The following is a 15028-nucleotide window of genomic DNA, read 5'->3' as shown; positions in this document are numbered from 1 at the left end:
GAAACATCTAGACACAACTAGGTAAGTGGCTTAATGACAAACATTGGGCTTGAGTTAATCTCTTTTATTCAAGAATGGGTAATTATAAATTTTAAATAATAGAAAATTTGAAGAGATTCTACACAAGGAAAAAAGGAAAAGATACACTCAAGGGGCAGAAGACTTACAGTTATAAGAAAGCATCATTTGATGTTATCAGAAATTTCCTGAAAGCACGCACTCTATTAAATTAGAGAAACAAATGAAATGATATACATCAAATTGAAATAAAACTGAACATGATTGAAATGTGGAATAGAGAGAAGGTCCAGGTATAAGCCTTCAGTTGGATGAAATAAGGGAATGATGGGATAAAAATAGCATTTCAACAGAATAATTAAAATCTGTATTAAAATCAGTATAGAGTATAATGAAGAGCACAGAAAAATCAAACCAGTGATGAGACGTACAAAACTGAAAAATAACCCACCATGTAGTGACTCCAAAACAAAAATCCCAAGAAAAAAACAAAACATTAAAACAAAAGACAAAATCAAGGCTGTAAATGTAGAAAACCTTTTGAAACTGCAGTGCAAGCACAATGAGTACTTTGGACTGCTGTTTATATCTACATGCTGCAGGGAGTTTCACTGAAAAGATGCCAACTACCTAAACCCTGTTGAAGACAATTTTTAATTATAAAAACAAAGAATAAGTATATAGGCAGAAAAATAGTATGCTTCATAAAAAGAAATTAAGAAAGTCCCAGATATATACTCAGGAACACAGAATGTGAAAGACAGTGAAGTAATTAATAAGCATAAACATATCAAAATAGTCATTTTACATGAGAATAACAAAGTGATAATCTAATAACAAAGTGATATCTAAGCTATGCAACAGGTCAAATACCAAAACACAGTCCTCTGGGACAAAATAAGCAGTATTCTAGAGCCATCTGAATAATAAATCAAAATTAAGAATTATGCTAGGGGCTTCCCTGGTGGCACAGTGGTTGAGAATCTGCTTGCCAATGCAGGGGACACGGGTTCGAGCCCTGGTCTGGGAAGATCCCACATGCCGCGGAGCAACTGGGCCCGTGAGCCACAATTACTCAGCCTGCGCGTCTGGAGCCTGTGCTCCGCAACAAGAGAGGCCGTGATGGTGAGAGGCCCGTGCACCATGATGAAGAGTGGCCCCCGCTTGCCACAACTAGAGGAAGCCCTCGCACAGAAACGAAGACCCAACACAGCCATAAATAAATAAATAAATAAATAAATAAATAAACAATTATGCTAAAAAGTAACATCTACAGATATTTTTAAGGAAAAAAAATTTTATATCTCCCCCCAAATCTATACCCAGCTAAAATATCAACTTATATACTAGCAACAGGAATAGAGCTTTAGATATATACTTATGTGTGTTTATGTTCATGTGTATGTATCTATATGAGCTAATAAAGGATATCACTGATGGATCCATGGAAAACAAAATATTCCAAGTCTAATTTGAACTCACTAAAAAGGGAATCAAAACAAAGACCTGTAAAATATAGAATATGTTATCTACTAAGGCAACATAGTGTCTTGAAACCAGTTAAACATTGTTGAAACTAAAAAACTGTGACTAATATAGTTTTGGAGATGAATACAAATGTCATAAATAACAACTTAAATTAGGAATATAATGTGAATTCAAAACAACTTTATAGGAATATCTTAGGAATAAAACTCCTGATTAAATAGTTTTGACAAATTGAATAATTTAGAAAATAACTTCATTCGAAAACAATATGTTCTCACCAAATAAAGTCAAACTAAAAACTGAATATAATGTATAAAATGTTTAAAAATCTGCAATAATCAAAACATTGTAGAGGCACAGAATCAAACCAAACAATGGGAACAAGAAAGTGTGTCCACAAACAGGCTAAGTACCAGCACACTTAAGAATTCAGTGTGGGATAAGATAGTGCATTAAATCAGGGAAGAAAGGACAGTTTATTTAATAAATTGAGTATCTTATTGTTGAGGAAAAAGATTGGATCAGTACCCCTGAGATATACCCCAGAACACATTACAGATTGGATAAAGATTTATATTGAAGCAATAAACAAAATGTTTTATTAGAAATTATAGGAGAACATTTATATAAATTTAGCATAAATACTTTCTAGGCATGCTATAAATTTATCTAGGCAAAAAAATAAGGAAAATATAAATATATTTACCACATATATACTTAATACTTGTATTTCTTCTAACTAGAACCACATTAAAAACTGGAGAAAATGTTTTAGCTATAAATGACAAGTACATGCTTAATATTCTTAATGTATAAAAAGTTCTTTGAAATCAATAAGACAAAAATTTCAATTTAAAAAATGACATAAACCTATAAAAATATGTGATTTGTGCATTTTTTAAAAGGAGATAACACTTAACACCTTTTATCTAACAAATTGTCAAAGACTGTGTTTATTTGTAGTATCTAAGGTTAGCCAAGGTATGAAGAAATAAGCTCTTTTTACACTTATTGGTAGAGTTATAAATTAATTCATCTTTTTCTTGGGGCCAAGTTTATTCCAACCCCTTATGAACATGTACCCCTTTTGACCCAGAAATTTCACTTATAAAAATAATCATAGACATGCGCAGTATGTATCTTATAAGCATAATATAAAGTGATCTAATACTCACCCATCAGATATTCCTCATAACTTGAAATACCTGAGTCCTGTAGTAAAATTTTCACTTAATTGGAATTAAAAATGTTTTAAATATGGCATTCCCTAAGTGTTCTCTCTTAATAATTAAAAGCTATGCTTATGTAATTACCCTTGGAATGTCTTGTGGGAAATGTGTATGAAAAGAGATAAAGAAATTCCAAATGACTGAGTTGGGCAAACAAGAACAGGATGGAGGACTTGTTGAATAAACAGGAAAAAGTAAGCAGGGAATTTCTTATAAAGTATGGACAAACTAACAATTTGGTAATATTTCCCCACCTCTGCACAGACAAGAAATTAACCACATAGGAATTATCCCCTTTTCTGTTATTAAAAAGGGAAGAAAAGCATGATAGATTCAGTGTAGTGGGTGACTCTTGCCCAACCTGGTCTAAACTCATCTATCCATTTTGTCCCCAGGACAAATGACCACGGGAGCCTAGTGTTGTTCAGAAAATTTGAATCTGTCCTTGAAGAAACATTCACATTTTTCCACATCAAACCAACACAAATCAAAAATTTTGAAGGATGTCTTGCCATAGAATCAAGGTATGATAAAAAGTAACTAGAAGTCCATGGGGTTTTATGTTTGAAAGATGCACTTAATTAATGGTCTTCCTTTTTAAGAGCCAGGTTGTCAAGTGTACTTGTATTGCTCAGGCTCATTCAAATCAGTAAGTACTTTGAGTTGTTACTCATACTTGACTGCAAATTCGGACCTAATGGGAATCATTCATTATTGTAGTAGACATTTGTCACTTTCCTGAGACTCCTATATATGGGAAATCCCATATTTATGAGTCTTGATAAGAGATAAGCTGGACTCCCTTTAGAGAAGTGGATTGACTCACCATCTGACAGACATTATTCTGGTTCATGGGAAATAGTAAGACGCCTAGGTAAAATATACCTGGCTAAAATACACATTTGCCAGAAAATAGGAGATAAAGGCACAAAAATACAGAAGCCTAATATTAACTTATCTAAAAGATGTTTCCAGGGCAACATGGGCTCTCCTAAACAAAGTAGATAATAAGGTACAATATTTTATATCCACTACAAAAGGGCATGACACTTGGGCCATTTTTGTTTTAGGAGAGAAAACATAACCACTTTTGAGTATGCCATCTGAGCATTTACAAGACATATTAAAGGGTGCCAGTTTCAAGTAAGATCCCATAGGAAAAGAAGGCTCTTCAGCTGACCAGACACTTCTGGAAGTAGCTTCACTACTTTGTTCTTATACCCAGGAAATCTAATGGTTAAGTTGGCGGCCAGCCCCTATAGGAGAATCACAGCAGAAATCTGTGGGCAAAGTCGTTACCCTTTTCTCAAGTGTCTGTGCTTATTTTGAATAATAGATCCTGGTTTGTCTCTGGTACCAGGCTACAACTAAACATGTGACCATGGGACATGCAATATCACGTTATGAATTTGTGTATTAATCCACTTGTCTATGAAGTCAGGTATGCCCCAAAGGGCTCCATCATCAAATGGAAATGGATATATAGATCTGGACTTGATTAGGTTCTGAAGGCACAAGTTTTTGGAGCCACATTACTAATCCCTACTTTTATTTTTGCCTCAGCTATCATGGAGAGGTGTTTATGATCAATTGACCAAAAAGGGAAAAGAAATCCTAGATTTCAAAAGGCCCTGCGCAAAATACAGGCATTCTCAAAATTTAGCTTTCCATCCATGAAACTCTGGGTGCTGTTGGTTTGGTTGTCCTAGTAACCAAGGTAGGAATGCTTCAGAAGATACAACAATGGAGTCATTAACTGGTAAATTGACAATACCACCCGGCCAATTCAGGCTTTTCATGCAATAAGTAAATATACAATAAAGGGAATTCTGGTGTTGACTTTTGAGATTGATCCTGACTGTCAAGAGGGATTAGAATTGCTGCTGCACAATAATTAGGAAAGTAAGAAATACTGAAAGAACTCAAAGAATGCCCTGGGGTGCTTCCTGGTCTTATCTGTTAATTGATGAAATTAATTGGGAGACCATGGCCATCTATATAGGAAAGACAACCAAAGGCTTAGATTTCTCAAGAATGAAGGTTTGGGACACCACATCAGGTAAAGAACCTTGAACATTTGAGGTATTGGCTAAATTTTTTAAAAGATACGTGAAATGAGCAATGGAAGAGAGAAGTCTTAACTGCCAACTTTCAGCCTCATGACCAGTTACAAAAAGAGGACTGAAACAATGTCCTGTGTTTTCTTCCTCCCCTGTGTTTGTATATTTAATTAACTTCTCTCTTCTTTCCTACCCTTTTCTCCCTCTATTTTGTAGAGGATGTGTTGGTGTTGAACAACTTTTCAATGTGCCCCATAGGATTACAATGGATTATAAATCAACTAGAAGAAAAATGGATTTGTCAGGATGCAGTAAGGAATGAGACTTGTAGTGTTCCCCTTTGGGGGAGAAAGAGAATGCGTTTTGGAAACATGAAGGTTAGCTGCATTAAGTTGGAGGGAAAATGTTTTTAACTATTGGAGGAAGAGTTCAAGTCAATGTTGCATGCGCCAACGTGGACTTCAGGGCATGTTTGGCCCTCTTTTTTCACTTCTCAGTATCTAACCGCCCTTCTCATTGAGAGATCCAACCTATCTCCCAGTATAGAAACTAAAATTGCCAAGTTCTCATTTTTCCCTTCTCCGTTGGAGGACATGGGCCTGTGACAAAGGCTCCACCAGTCACACTCATCAACCCCAGACTCAGGAGTCAGTATCAAAAAGAAGCAGATGCCAAGAGAATCCTCCCAGGTAGCTGTGGCAGCTGAAACAAGGAGAATTCCCAGGGCAAGTATGGCAGTGGTGCCAGCAGGACCAGTGAGTGTTGCTGGTGTTGGATCAGCATTTAAGGTTTTGAGATGACTTCATTTTCCTCACTGGACAGTTTCTATGGTTTTATTTGGATGCGTTCTGCAGCTGTTTATACTCCATAGAGCTATATAGTACATTGTTTGTTCGTTTCCTAATATCTTTTGTTTTCTTTTGTTTTTCAGGGGTTTATTTTACTTTTTATTTTAAAGTCATTTTAGGTCTAATACCTTTTTAATAACTCCTTTTTCTGTTTAAATCAACAAGAAAAAGTTTCTGTTGCTTGCCATTAAGAATCCTGACGATACAGTTGTATAGTTCATCACAGGATTGTTAATTATGAATAACTAGAAATTAATTAAATAACCAAACTTTGGTATTAGGGTGAAGGGAATTATATTTATACCACAGAATGCTAGCAATCATTTTTAAATGATATTATAGGATAAAATTTAAGACTTACAAAAGTATTCAGGATATACCAAGTGGCAAAGCATGCTGCAAGCTAAGTGCTAGGTCACAAGTTTGTATTTTATATGTCCTTTATATCTGTCTATCATCTATCTATCTATCTATCTATCTATCTATCTATCATGTATCTATCCTGTGTTATCTATTACTGTATAACAAATTACCCCAAACCTAAGCAGCTTAAAACAATAATCATTTTTACTCTTTCCAGTTTCTCTGAGTCAGATTTGAGAGAGTGGAGGGGGGGGGCATTTGAGATGGATGCACAGTCTGTTATAATCTAATATTATAAGTGATGTCCTTCCACTAGGAGCAAGTCACTGAGTTCAGCCCACGTTCAAGGGTAGGGTAATTAAGCTGTACCTCTTGAGTAGAGGAGTGTCAAAGAATCCATTGACCCATCTTTAAAACCACTATGCACACATACATATGCAGATAAAAATATTTAAATACATAAAATATTTCATGATAAACACACCCAGAAAAGCACATGGTATAGAATATCATGTATTTTATAAAAATTATCTCATAATTATAAAAGCGTGTGTGTGTAACCATGTACTGCCAGTGTCAGCTTCCCTCTTAACAACTCTAATGAATTACAGCAGGGCTGAAGCACCCCCTGGGGAAGGGTATTTTTTTTGAATTGTATCTACAATTAAATTGCACATACACACAGACATAACTCTCAGACCATGGGAGGTGGACGGATGATGGTACAAAGGACAGATTTCAGGGCAGAACTATGAGGTCCCTGGAGAGAATCGGAGGGAGAGAAGGAGCTCAGTAAAACAAACTGGACTGAGCTCCCAGGTGGGCAAAAAGTCGTGGTTCTGGGGACTAGAGCATGCAGCTGACACCACAGCCACCCAAGAGGTTCTCTCATCTCAATACAGCTGCTACCAACAGATGAACGAGCAGCAGAAGCAGAATGACTAGCATTCTAAGGTGAGGAACGCCCATAAATAACTGGAGAGGGTGGGAACAGGAGAGAGAGCTCTGCAGAAGAGCTAGTGAGATTTCACTATTCATATTATCGTGACCTCATTTCTACCTAAAAGCTGTTTGATAGATTCACAATGGATAAATACCAAAAAGTTAATGTTGTGACTACTTTCTTTTTTGCTAATCTATATCCTCTAAATTCTCTGTAACTAATGCATGTGATTTTATGATAATAAAAAGTAAGGTTTTTAAAATACCTCGAATATGAAGAAAGATTAAAATATAATTGAAAGTGAAAACAGGATATAAAACTGTATACAGTAGAAGCCTCATTCATTTTTAAATGCAGATGTATGATAATACAAAGTATTAATGAGATTAAAAATGCATATATGTAGATATATGCATATATATATACACATAGACACAACCACCTCTATATATCCATATATCTATCTATATCTATTCAGGGAAAGAAAACCTAGAAGGGAACATACAAAACTGTAGGTAATTCTTTTTCATGGGATTACAAATGGTCTTGTTGTCTTCTTGGTACTTTTTTGTATTTTCTAAATATCTTTAATGAGTAGATATTACTGTTATAATCAAATAGCAAAAAACAACACTTTGTGATTAAAAAGGGAAATACATTATGACACTTTTATTAGATGAAATAATATGAAACACTTCCAAAATATAATGACATGATTAAATGCACAGGATATAATTATAAGTTTTGAAAAGTTAGAAAGCACTGCATAAGCAATATAAAATCAACTTTGTGTGTCTCTCCCCCCCCCCCCCCCGTATATATATATATGACAGGAATTTGAATAGGACTCTTCCTGTTGTCTTAGAATTTTGGCTGAAGCCCCAAAACGGAGAACAATGGGTTATAAATAACTGCACATTCTAAAGAGAGATGCTAGACCCATCCATGGAGGTTCAGCGAAAAGAGTAGAACAGGTCCAGCAACTAACTATTAACGCCCTCCACCACCACCTCTAACCTACTTAAGTGAAGTCAAAAGTGGACTAAAGAGCAACTTTGGAAAAAAAAAAAAAAAAGCAACTTTGAGACGATTAGTCAAACTCACATAGGGTATAATGGCATTTTCCCTTCCCTTCAAACTGTCTCTCAAATGCTCCAAAAGGAAACAATCATAGAGGAATAGGACAAAATAGAGAGATTGGCATCACTCACGAGCCCCAACCCCGTGGAACGGTAGGTCCTATTGTCGCACAGAACTGAAATAAAGTGAGAGTTTTTACAGAGCTTGATGGGTATCTCTTGGAATTTGGGGAGACTGCAAACTGCTTCTCAATCTGAAAGAAGACAATGCGCTGGAGTCATCTGAGTTAGCAAGGTAAGGACATAGGACAGTTGTATGGGGCAGCTGGTATGTCAACCATTTAGCAAGGCAAGGACGCACAAGATTCCTGAGGGCTAAGCGGTATGAGGGATGTGACCCATCCGAGAGGGAGAGTGGGAGCTTTTGGTGCAGTGAGGAAGGACATGTCAAGAAGTTAGAGATGTCTGTGGAAACAGTGTGGAGCACAACTTTGTGTGTGTGTGCATGCGCACATGTACGTGTGTACATGCAAGTGCAAACTGCCTCTAAAGAACTAGAAATCCATTCCAATCACTGCAAATATTTGGACACTTTTTAAAACGACGGACATGGCTAACCAGCAATATTAGGCAAGGGAGAACTAAACTAGTACTAAGACTTTGTCTCTTTTTCTCTAATTTCCCCTCCCTTGTTCAAATAGTGGAGAATCCAAGAGCAGGCTGAGGAGGGAAGTTTGATAAAATATCTTGCTCACCTTCCTCACTGTGGGCCCTTGCGCCACGTGGGTCAGAAATAGGTTGAATGGACGGGTGGCCTTGGCACACTTGCGCAGGAGGCGAACAGCAGGAGGCAGACAGGCGGCGAGGCGCGGCCTGAGCTCCAGGGCCCTTGGTCTTGACCCTTTGGACCGGGTTGGGCCGGGCGTTGGGTCCGGGCGGCTGTCTGGATGTGACAGTGCTCCGCCGGCGGACTCGTCGCCGGGAAAGCCGAAGTTCCCTGACGTCAGCGCATGGGCGGGCTATGGGGGCGGAAATCGCCATCCCGGGCCACTGATTGGCTGCCTCCACTTCCCTTTCACCTTCCAGGCAGCGGAGTTCAGGTGTGAAGTGACTCCCTTGTAACACTTAACGTCTTTCTGGTGAAAGACAAGAGCCATAGAATTCATCCATTATTTTTCTTCTGCTGAATGGAACTTCTTGAGCAATGAAGCTGCAGTGTCCCTATATATTGAACTGAAAGCTCCTACATGGTCGATATAAATCTTGTTTTATTTGTTTAAATCAGTATAGAGACTAAAAGTGATACAATTTTAAAATGGTTCTCAGTTGTGACAGAGAAATGCCACTGTGCCACTAATACAAATGTTGTGTCTGTTTTAAGTATTTTAAACAGATGTGTGTGGAAGCCTGAATAAGTGTAGTGTCCTGGACTTACCCCATTACTCGACATTTATAATTATGAAGAGCGTGGAGTTTGATTCCTGGTGATCCAGGAGGTCTACTCCACGTTTGTTCTTCCTTCCTCAGGGTAAGTAATGAAAAAACAAGTAAGTGTCTCTTTCACGTGACCATTAGAATGCTTGAAAAAAAAAATATTTTTAAGTAAAAGCAAGAAAGATATATCTTCTATCTTAAAAATGCACACCCTGGGACTTCCTTGGTGGTCCAGTGGTAAAGAATCCGCCTTCCAATGCAGGGGACACGGGTTCAATCCCTGGTCCGGGAACTAAGATCACACACACCATGGGGCAACTAAGCCTGCATGTCACAACTACTGAGCTCGCACGCCTCAACGAGAGAGCCCGTGTGCAGCGAACTACAGAGTCCACACTCTCTGGAGCTCACGTGCCACAACTAAGAGAGAGAAAACCCACAAGCCACAACTAGAGAGAAGCCCAGGCACCACAACAAAGACCCGATGCAGCCAAAAAAAAAAAAAAAAAAAAAGAAAAGAGAGAGAGAGAGAAAGAAAATAAATAAATATAAAATATGCACACCTTAACTATATACTTCAGTTGGTCTCTGAACAGAAATTCTCTCGAATTTAATATTTTTAATGTATTTTCTAGCATTCTTTGAAATTTATATAGGAATCTGGTTTACATTGGTATCTTTAACAGTTAAAGAGTCACAGGAAAATTATTGTAATTGTTATTTTATTTGCTGTCCTAGAATTCACAAGAAGATGCTATGATTTCCTATTACATACCTTCTAAGTTGTGCTCCTCTTAACATTATAGCCACAACCAAGTGAATTCTGCTCAATTTTGTTCATCACTATGATTTACCATGGAGTTTGATATGGTATGAATTACTGTGCTAAAAGTATTTTGAAATATTTCTCATGTGATTTCCATACCTTTCTTGCCCTGCCCCTTTTGCATTCATAGAGAAATTGAGGAGAGATTCCATAAATTAGCCACTATCAGAGTAGATAAAGCTTATAATTCTTTACTGGTGACCCTACTATAGTGATTGTCTAGACCTGACTTGGTTCAGGAAGTTTTTTGTTTATTTTTTAAACAGCTGACATGCTTAAGCCTTAAGCCAACCAACTCAGTGGGTCTCAACCATTGGTTCTCAACTTTGTGTAACATTGGAATCACCTGAGCATCTTTAAAAAAAAATACTGTGTGTCTGGGCTTCACCCAAAGATTCTGATTTACCTGGTAAGGGGTATAGCCTGGGTATTGGGACTTTTTAAAGCTCTGCCTGCCCCTTAGAATCACGTAAGGAGTTTTTAAAAACACAGTTGCCAAGGACCCTCTCTAGACCAGGTAAATCAGAATGTCTGAAAGTGAGGCCCACGCATGTGTTATTTTTAGGAAGCTCTCTGGGAGAGTCTAATGTTTAAACAGGTTGAGAATTACTAAATAAGAGTATCCCTATACAAATGTCAAACCATTATGTTGTACACCTGAAACTAATGTATGTCAATTATAGTTCAATAAAGAAAAAAAAGAAATAGGTTGAATGGAGAGAAGAATCTTTGATTTGAATGGGAAATTGGGGTTTTGATTTAGATATTACTCAACTTTTAGGACCTGAATGTGAATTATTTCTCAAAAAGGAATATATTATTTTAATTTAAATGTGCATAAAGATACGGACTAGCCAAGAATATGCTTTGTATTCTTTTAATTTTATTCATTTAACAAAATGGTTGTATATGTGTTTGTGCATGTGCTCATGCACCTGTATATTCATGTTGAGGAACAGACAGATAAATAGATGACAAATAGACAGGTAAAGGTAGAAAAGGCACATAGATCTCTACATCTTCAAAAAATAATTTGAAAGCAATATGTCACAACTTTAACAATTGTTGTCTGCAAGAGATGGGAATAAGAGATACCACTTTTTCATCTATCTTGTCCATCCTTATCTTTTCCTGTATTGTGCATTAACACTATGCATTAATTTTATACATAGTATAAAAACTTATCTAAAAAATTCTGATAAGGGGACATTGTACTGTTCTACCAAAGTCCACTACACTGAAAACTCCATAATGACAGGGACCACTATTGTCTTATTCACTGCTCTATCTCCAGTACAGTATCTGGTACAGAACGTGCACTCAGAAAATGTACAATGAACCCATTAATGAATTAACTAAGTAGTTAGGTTCAAACACCTACCATTAAAATTAAAGTGGAAGAAATGCCTTTGACAAAGATTGTCAAAAGAGAATGCTAAATATACTTTGAACCCAAGCCGTGCATTTAACACAGCCCAGGGATATTTTTAATGGTTTCCTAACAATCAAACTTTCTGTACAGAAGCACGGATAATTATTTAAACTGCCATTATTCTCAATAAGGAAAATAATTTCTGTAAACTTAGAACCTGCATTATAAATATTTGCATCTCAATTTGTTTAAGATTCCAATTTTATTTTGATATTGACTGATATGGCTTTTAATATTGCATTTTACCCAGTTCCAGAAGAGAAGCTTTCTAACCACATTCTATCCCAAAATGTACTTTTACCACTATTGAGCTGATCAACATATTTAATCACCATATGCCTTACCACCCCTTGTGTTTCTATCCATAGAGATTGCCTTGTTGACCTGTTTAAGTGCTGTTTCTGAGAAAAGGCTTGCTCTTCCCAATGGAAAACTACGAACCAGATATAGTAGAAAGGGCTGTAGACAGACCCAGGAAGTTGCTCTTGATGTATCAAGAAATGAAACAAGACATGAAGCAAGAGCGCTCTTGCTTCATGATGTCCCTTGTTCTCGATTTCTTCATCTGAGTCTCCATTTCATTCTTTCACACACTCATCCCCTGAAATCCCACATTAGCAATATTACCCAGACATGCATTTTTGCTTGCTAAGCTTTCAATTTCCTCCATTTTATTGAGGCCTTTCCTCAGTGGACCTCCTCCCACCTCAGAATTTTACAGTAAACTTCAGTGCTGCCTCTCTGGCTGCAATTTCCATAGATGCTGACATTTCAACAGCAGGTTGAAAATGTAGGTCTTCTGGAGTCAACAGGCTTGTCCCTTTAGTCTCAGTCTGCACTCGACACACTAATCTGTCTCCCAACGCGTTGCTAGACCCACTGTCCACTGGCAGAGCTCTTAATTGAGTCACAAAAGGGGGTATCAGGTTTCATAAATAGAATCAATATGAAGTTGAATCTATCAGCAGTAACTGGTGAAAATACAATTGGTACACTTTTCATCAGTTTGTTTTCTCCAACCATAAAAGAAGAAACGTTTTGCCTTCCTCTAACATCAAATAACCTAGAACATTTTCCCCTTTTTCAAGTTCTTCACCTCTCTTTCACCATAAATTAGAAAGGTCTCAACAGTTTCACACTGGGTATTATAAATTCCCAATTTAAGTTTGCATTATTTCTCAAGTGAAAACCTTGACTTTCTGGAATATTAATGGTGTCAAAAAAACAAGTACCATTATTTGTATTCATCTGACAAACATGTGCTTCCACCAAGTAGTGAAAATGTGATAGGCATTCCAGTGGCTACAAGTAAGATACAGGATTCCTTGAAAAGGACTTGTTGAAGTTGCTTCTTCCTAACCCAAGGAAAACACACATAACAGGTAATATGTGAAGGGCATTTGTCCCTTCAGGAGGATTTTTAGAGCTAGCAGAACATGAAACACTCTAGAAACAGATCCTCTACCAATTTTCACTTAATTTTTTCCTCCCCGATTTTCAAGCTCTTTAAGGTTATCTCAAAAGAAATAGGAATGCACTCTCTTAGCCCAAGTCTTCACTATCTAAGAATTGTGTTTACACCTAAACAAAGGGCATTGTTAGAACCTGTATACCTACTATGAGTGAAACCACTGTCAGCATAGTATACCTACACATTTACTGTAACAATAACTAACATTTTATATTGCTTTTATTCCTGCAAAATTATTTCATATGTATACTTAATTCCTAATGATCAGTCAGGGTTTCCTTAAAATGGCTGCATGGAATTCTATAGGACTTACAAACAGATAGAGCATTTCATGCGGGAATAACCCCAAATGAGAAAGAAAGAATCTTGGATCTTTGTAATTGTTTTTTAAAATTCCTTAGGCCGTAATTTTTTAAATAAATTCAAATAATACAAAAGTATGTAGGTTACAAAGTAATTACCATCTTTCACTTCACCTGAGGCACTTCTCTCCCTACCTCTTATAGATCCTTCCCAAAGGACATCAATAACTTTTATCCATGCTTTAGCATATGCATTTAAGTATGGAATTTGTATGTATACAACAAACTTTTTCGTCAGAAAAATTATACCATACACATTGTTCTGAAAACATCATTTTTTCTCACTCAAAAGTATGTCTTATAGATATTTTCTAAGTCTTTTTAACTGTGGCAGAATATCTGTTTCATAAAGCTGATGTTTAACCATTCCATTATTGGTTTACATTTAGGCTAATCGCAATTATTTTTTTAAACACTCAACAATACATTTTATTTTATTTTATTTTAAAATTTATTTTATTTTTTATTTTTTGGCCGCGGTGCGACATGTGGGATCTTAGTTCCCCGACCAGGGTTGGAACCCGTGCCCCCTGCAGTGGAAGCACAGAGTCTTAACTGCTGGACCGCAAGGGAAATCCCTCAATTATTCTTAATTACAAACTCTGCTTAGGTGAATATCTAAGTACATAAGTCTTTACCTATATGTATAAAGGTTAAAATTTAGCTCAAGTGTTAATTTTTTTTTTTAAATTTTGATAAAGATGTTCAGAGGGTCTTCAAAGAGGCTTAACCAATTTGTATTCCCACAAATAGTATATTCAGTCACCATTTCCCGACAAATTCACCAAACCTGAATATTATCACTCTTTTTCACTTTTTTCTCATTTTAGGGAGATATATGTATATCACATATATGATATATATATATATATATATATATATATATATATATATATATATATATATATGATATATATATATATATATCATAATTGTTCTAATTTCATTTCCCTGATTTTCATGGCAGAGCTAGTATTATTTCAAAAGTTCATGCATTTATTTGTAATATTTCATATGCTTTGCCCTTCTTTTTATTGGGTGATTTAAATTCTTATTGGTTTTTATATATTCTTTGTTATACACACATATGTACATATTTTTTGCTAAAGCAATAATTTTTATTATATACACATATATACATATTTTTATACTAGTCTAGCACTTGCCTTTTAAATTTGTTTACCTTTTAACATACTCAGTGTTTTTGTTTGTTTCATTAGTTTATAAAAATCAAATCTCTCTGGTTTCTTTCCATTTTAGATTCTAGATTTTCTGCCTTATTAGGAAGGCATTTCTCAAATGAACTCGAAGGCCACCTTTATTATATATATTAAATTCTTATATATACATGAATTTATTTGGAGATTCTGTTTGAGTCCCATCAGTCTATTTGATTTTTTTTGCATCAGTGGCATTATATTTATATTTATTATATATATATGATATTTATATTATATATAACGATTTATATATTA

This window comes from Balaenoptera acutorostrata, chromosome 5, assembly GCF_949987535.1.
Source record: "Balaenoptera acutorostrata chromosome 5, mBalAcu1.1, whole genome shotgun sequence".
Lineage (NCBI taxonomy): Eukaryota > Metazoa > Chordata > Mammalia > Artiodactyla > Balaenopteridae > Balaenoptera > Balaenoptera acutorostrata.
Note: the sequence above shows the minus strand (reverse complement) of the source record.